The sequence below is a fragment of the Apium graveolens genome, chromosome 3, assembly GCF_009905375.1.
Source record: "Apium graveolens cultivar Ventura chromosome 3, ASM990537v1, whole genome shotgun sequence".
NCBI lineage: Eukaryota > Viridiplantae > Streptophyta > Magnoliopsida > Apiales > Apiaceae > Apium > Apium graveolens.
Genome location: NC_133649.1, coordinates 247,557,677 through 247,564,672, shown reverse-complemented (window position 1 = coordinate 247,564,672; position 6,996 = coordinate 247,557,677).

The following is a 6,996-nucleotide window of genomic DNA, read 5'->3' as shown; positions in this document are numbered from 1 at the left end:
GCAACAGGTTAAAGTATGCACACAAGCCAAACACACTAATATATTACATACCGATTAAATCCCAACCATTCAAACTCAAACTGAGTATTAGACATATTACAAACTTTTACAAATTTACATTATTCCAAAAGAAGCCTACTAGCTCAGCTTCAACAGCCTTAATCCCTAGCTCTCGCACTGGACTGGGGATCCTTGCTACCAACTGGTTCCTTTTTAACTGGAAAGAGTATAAACAGAATCGCACAAATGAGCTAACTAGCTCAGCAAGTCACAATGACAAAACTGAGAATAATGATCATCAAGTGAATATGGTTATGATATCAAGTGAACAATGGATTATGATTTAGAATTGGATACTATACTTTTATTTTAAAACCAAGGTTAGGCTGCTGATCAGTCACACACTAACCCCGAGCAAAGCACACAGCATTGCTCTAACTACTGGATCCAAGGCACGCATTGGCCTAACTTGACCATTATATGGTCTGACCACGAATCTGGTCCACAATTTTATAAAAACAATCCAATTCCAACATAATAACAAAATTAAACAATAATAAACAATAATCAGAATCATTAACAACAGTGAGTGTTTAACAATGAAAGGGTTTCAACCCTTGTGTGGATCAACAAGGTACTTTCAAGGCTTGGATGTTGGGTAATGAAAGAATTGGATAACAAAGGAATCAATATTTCAGGGTTTCAAGAATTTGGTCTTTCAAAGCATAAGATACCATGGGTTGAGTATAAAATAATTCAGTTCAGTGTTTGGTATTTAGTTTGTATGTATTTGTGGAGTAGTATCGTAGATTTGTGGTTCGTGTTTGGGTATACAATAATCAATGGCTAAGAAAGAATATGGTCCATGGCTCAAGAACAATAACTGAAATCAGGGTTTAGGTTTCTGTGCTTCAAAGCACTTGCAATGTCAACAAGACTATCAAGTATTACAATATCTCGAGAAAGTTCAGAACACTTGCCTGGTATTAGCTTACTATCCTGCACTCGCTTCCAATCACAATCGTTTTACTCCTCAACTACCTGTTTCCCTTTCCTACGTCTTGCCTCTTCTGCTCACATATTATAAGCATCTATCAATCATCAACTCATAGGATTCTATTCAACACATACTTCTATCTACCCTTCGTTTTACCCAAATCCGATTAACGGATTGAAAGTTATGCAATAATCAAGTAAACACCAAATATATAGACCGATAGTCAATCAACAAGTCACATATAACACATAATACATCACATAATCAATGACAAATCATTTATACAGAAGTCTCGGGTTATAAATAGGCTTCCGGGTATTTAAAATGATTTTTAAAACATTTTTCGGAATTAAAACGGGTCGTTGGATCAATTTCGGGTTAATAAACAGGGTTCGGCTGGCCAATTCTGGCTCCGAAACAATTTTATAATAATTATCGAGCCTTGGAAATAATTTAGAATAATATTTTAAAGCTCGAAACTATTTTTTCGGAATTTTTAAATCATTTTTAAATGATTAAATCTAATTAAATAATTAATTAAAATCAATTAATAATTAATTAAATCAATGAATCAATTAATTTTCGAATTAATTGACCAATTAATCAATTAAAAATTAAATGAAATTAATTAACTAATTAATTCAGATTTATTTTTGAATTAAAAATAATTTTCGGAATTAAAATACTAATTTTTTTAGAATTTTCAGAAATTAAAAATAAATTTTTATAATAAAAATAAATAGGAAATATGATTTTTAAACATTTTATAAACAGGAATCCTATTTTTGAAAACTTTGCAAACTACAGGGACTAAACTTCACCATCTTCAAAACTACAGGGACTAAACTGCAATTTTGCAGTTCCAGTCGCCGGAAAATCGGGGGTGGCCGGAGAAGACGATCCCTGCGTCCTCACCCCACCAACACCTCCAGATCAACACTACACAACACCAAGAACTTGTTCATGCAATCAAAACATTCTAATCATCCCTGTTCTGGCCGGAAATTGGCCAAGAACATCGCCGGTTTTCGGCGAACATCGTAAATCTTTAAAACACAACTCCCTTCGATTCAAGCATCCCCTGTTAACGAGCTATATATCAATCGATTGCAAATTTCATAAGGAGCACAACCCACTACAAATTAACAGCTAATAACCCTTGAATCAAAAACCCCCAAATTTCAATTGAAAACATTCATACGAGTTATAAACCCTAATTTTAAAATTCGAAAATCAAACTCAAATTTGAACATGTTATTAAACTCCAAATCAGACGTATAATATACCAAAATCATCAGGAAAACAAGCTCTACAACATGCAATCATCAAATCATACAAACAATCATCCGAAAAAAAATTCATATTTTTCATAAAAATAATTCGAAAATAAATAAATTTTTAGAAATTAAACCTTTGATTCTGCAGGTGTATGGATTACAGATTCTGATAGAGCTTCTCAAGACCTTCAAATCCAGTACTCGAGCTTTTCAAACAAAGATCAATAACACCTTCAAAAGTTGGTTTGATTCTTGAAACAGTTTATGAATATAGGATTTTTCTCTGTAAAATTATATATTTATCTGTCTGCAAATGATATTGATACGAAATAAAATACGGTAAAAGGCTATTTATATTTACGGAAAATTAGTATCCCGTTGGATCATTCCGGATATAAAATGGTACGTTTATTTGTAAAAACTGATCCAAACGGTATCGGTTTTCGAGATAATTATCCAAATCAGTACAATTTGTACTGCGGTCTTGGTCTCAGCGCCTGGTTACACGTATTACGAAGTGATAATTGTGATAGTTTAATAAAAAGCTCCCGTTTATCGAAAATACGGGTTTTTATTGATTTACCGAAATGAATACTGTGTCAAAAATATTGCGCCGGGACCCGCGCAGGACAAACCGTACGCCGGATCGAAAAAGTCGAAACATGGAAAATGCTCGGAATATTGTAATTAGGTTAGGAAGGAGTTCTCGGAAGAGTTTCGGGTTCCAAAAACGTAACAACGGTTGACGTCGGTTGGTTCCCGTTTTTATAAAATAGATTTTAAATACTCGGAAAAAGATTTTATAAATTTCATATGATTCATATAAATTCATAAATCAACATAAAAATAGTTAGGAAGATATGAAAATTATATATATTTTATTTTGGACATATAAAAATTGAAATACTCAATTAATACTATTTTTGAATATTCAAATACAAATAACACTTAACAGTTAATTCACAGAATAGATACTGAACACACATATAATTATTTAATTTACAAAAATAATTACACGGTATATCCCAGATATTACAACTTTCATCCAAATGAAATGACAAAAGCAAACATGGATTATAATCAATATTCAGCATGCTATTTGAAAAATTAGTGTACCTTGAGAAGCGAAGATATTTCTAAGGCTGTCTCTTTAAGGATTCCCGCTAAAGCAACACCAACTAGAATAGGAATTGGTACAAGAAATAGTTTTCTTTCATGAGCACAGTAAGACATCTCACTCAAGGATGAAACTGCCAGCACGGGTACACTTAAACACTTCATTACTGCTAATACTAAGTTAAGAATGAGCTGGACGAAACTTTCTGCAGCTTTTTTCCATGGAAAACTCTTCACTGGTTGCGGTGAACTATCCCAAATTGATCGTTCCTTTTGACTTATGAGATCTAACTTTGCCTTAATCGGTTCACCCAACCCTCCAGTAGTCATATTTATGGCACATATAGTTTTTTGCCTGGGATTTCTATATCCCTTGTTTGTATTCACACTTAATATGAAGCTATTTGATTTTAGAGACCAAGACTTACCTTGCTGAAGCACAAATAAATTTGTCACATCTAAATGCATATACACTAAAAATCATAGATAAATTTTAAAGCAACTACACCTCATTAGCATTAGCAAACTAATCTACAATTCAATCCCACGATAGCTGATACGAAATTTACAAGAAGACACTACTAAAAACAGTTGGCCCAAACAGCTCGACAGATAGCTACAGTCATCAACTTTCTATATACTCTCAGTTTCCACCCAACAACACAGTTTATAATGTAAATTAATTGTCACGCTTAAAGTGTAGCATGTGCAAGGTTAGGTAATAGCGGGTTGAGATGAAATCAGACATAAGCTATTTATTTTATAAATTCTCTTTGGTTTTTAATTTCGTAATTGATTTATTTTATAAATATTCTTTGATTTTTAAATTCCTTGATTGATCATTTTTGTGCAAAAAAATATTAGAATTAGGCCATCTTCGTGCAATTACAACTTTAATTTATGAAAACCCTAACGTCCGTTAAAGATAATTAACGGAATGCAATCGGGTGGTAAGAAAATTATACATGAGTCATACGGGTGCCTATTATTATATGTTAGCCATTTTTATGCAAAAAAATTATAAGTCATACCATCTTCGTGCAATTATTATACATATAATTAAATTTTTTAATTATTTTTTAAATAGATAAACTTATATATAAAGAATATATATGCATATCATATATTTAGATAAGTTATGGTCATAATTAATTAGCGTATTTCAGTTTATTTTGAAATCAAAATCAAAACTTCACCCATTACAACTACATGAACCAGTAGAAAATATAATGTCACTATCTTGATTTAAATTTAATTATGAGTTGGACGAGCAAATCTTACCAATAAGGAAATTTTTTGTAATATCTTATGTCAATAAAAATTAATATTTTTGTGGTTTTTATCGAATAAAATCAATTGATAATATGTATCAAAATTACTTTACTTTTTTTCAAAAAAATACTCGAAATTTGACTACATGACCCGACCGGTCGAAAATACATTGATACTGTCTAGATTAGTAAATATAAATTATTTTGTAAAATCTCATATAAATAAAAATTATTTTTTTGAGGTTTTAATACGATCAATTCAATTTATAATATGTTTCAAAATTACTAACTGACCAGTTGTACATTATTGTTTTTAGGACTTTACCCAACATTTAAATATATTCGGAATTTGACATTAGATGTCAAAAGATCCGTTAAAATTACAACGTATATTAAATGGAATTATTTTTTAACGTTTTACATAAAAAGGAATTATGTATATGAAATTATTCAACGATGGTGAATTTACAAAAAGTTGATACCAAAGTCCTACTTTTTTCATTATCTTTAAAAAAAATTACACAACTAAATAGTAAAAATTAGATTTTCCAATAACATGTTATTTATAAAATGATAAGATATTTGATGTTTATTCATCAAAAATTATAGATTATTTATTGCATTATTTAATTAAAAATACATTTGTATTCGGATATTTGTGAAAGAGATCTTAAACTTTAAATTGTTAAATTTGATATGGTTGTAATATATAAGTGATGATGTCAAAGATCACTGAAGATTACAATATCATTAGTATCCCTCATCAAAGTATGAAGTAAGCCAAATGGACATCTGATCTAAGGAGGATATTAATGAACTGTTATTTTTAGTAATCAGCTAAGCTTGGGGTCAACCCTAAGTAAGTTGTGTTGTTATCTTAGTCTTCATTTTGTACTTGTAATACTTAAAGTCTGTAAAAATACAAAGGATCAGACTTGAGTCTTTTTCTTGAAACAGTATCAAGCCTAAGGATTCTATCTGGAAGAAGATCATGCCTCAGAAGAATTTTAAAGAAGCTTGGAGTTGAATAAATTTGTTTGGAGAAAAATACTTTAAGTCAAGATCTCTACAAGTCACAAATTTAATGTTATAGAGAAGTCATTCAAGAACTCCAGAATGGTTTATAGAGAAGTCAGGAAAGCCACTAGAGAACTCAGAGTTATCGACAAGTCTACATTCATCAGAGAACTCTGAGTTATCGATAAGTCAAGTTCCATTAGAGAACTCAGAGATATCGATAAGTCAAAATTCACTAGAGAACTCAGAGATATCGACAAGATCACTAGAGAACTCTGAGATATCGACAAGTCAATTTTGCTAGAGAACTCTGAGATATCGACAAGTCAAGAAGCCACTAGAGAACTAAGAGTTATCGATAAGTCAAAGTGAAGATGTGAAGACTAGAGATCTCGACAAGCCTAAATTCTCTTATAGAGAACTGGAAGACCTCTACAAGCTAAACTAAATATAGAGTACTAGAGATCTCGATAAGCCAATATACTTATCGAGATGTCAAGTGTTATACAGACCTAAACTGAAGATCTCGAGTTACAATCTCAAAGTACAAAGTTGCAGATCAGTTCAATATCCAAGATAAACAATCAACAAACAATCCAACAGCTGGATTGACAAGTCTACAAAAAGCAGCTTGAAGAATATGTAAGATCAATAGTAAAGATTAACTGACAGAGGAAGATTAAAGTGAACACGGGATGCTAAAGATATGTTAAGCCAGAAATGGAAGATCTAATTTTTTATAAATAGAAATGACAAGTGACAGTTTAGAAAAGCTAATAGCATGTCTTATTACACACTGTGTAAACTAGCAGTTAACTAAGTTATAAAGTTAACACTGGTCCTTTAGCCAGTTGTAACAATTTAGATCAAATTTCTTATAACACTCCCAAGATGAAGCTAAGCTCTTTATCAACAAAGAGCCTAGAAATTTTGTAGCAAAACAGTCTTAATTTTAATATAAAATTAAGTGAGTTTTGAAGATTTGTGTTCTTTATTTTCTACAAGCTCAAATTCTGTATGAACACATTTCACTTCAAGAATTAATTTACTTTGTTCAACCATAAACATTCAAGAAAAGCCTAAAAACATTTAAACACATTCACCCCCTCTGTATGTTATTCATTTCCTAACAAGTGGTATCAGAGAAAAATATGAAAGTAAACAAATTCAAGATCATGGAAGAATGAATACACAAAAAATCAGTAGCATCAAAATTCTTACCTTTAACAAAGCTAACTACACTCTTTGGAAAAAGAAAATGATGTTGTTCATCAAGATGGCCAATCCACTCTACATTCAGATCCTCAAGAATGGACCA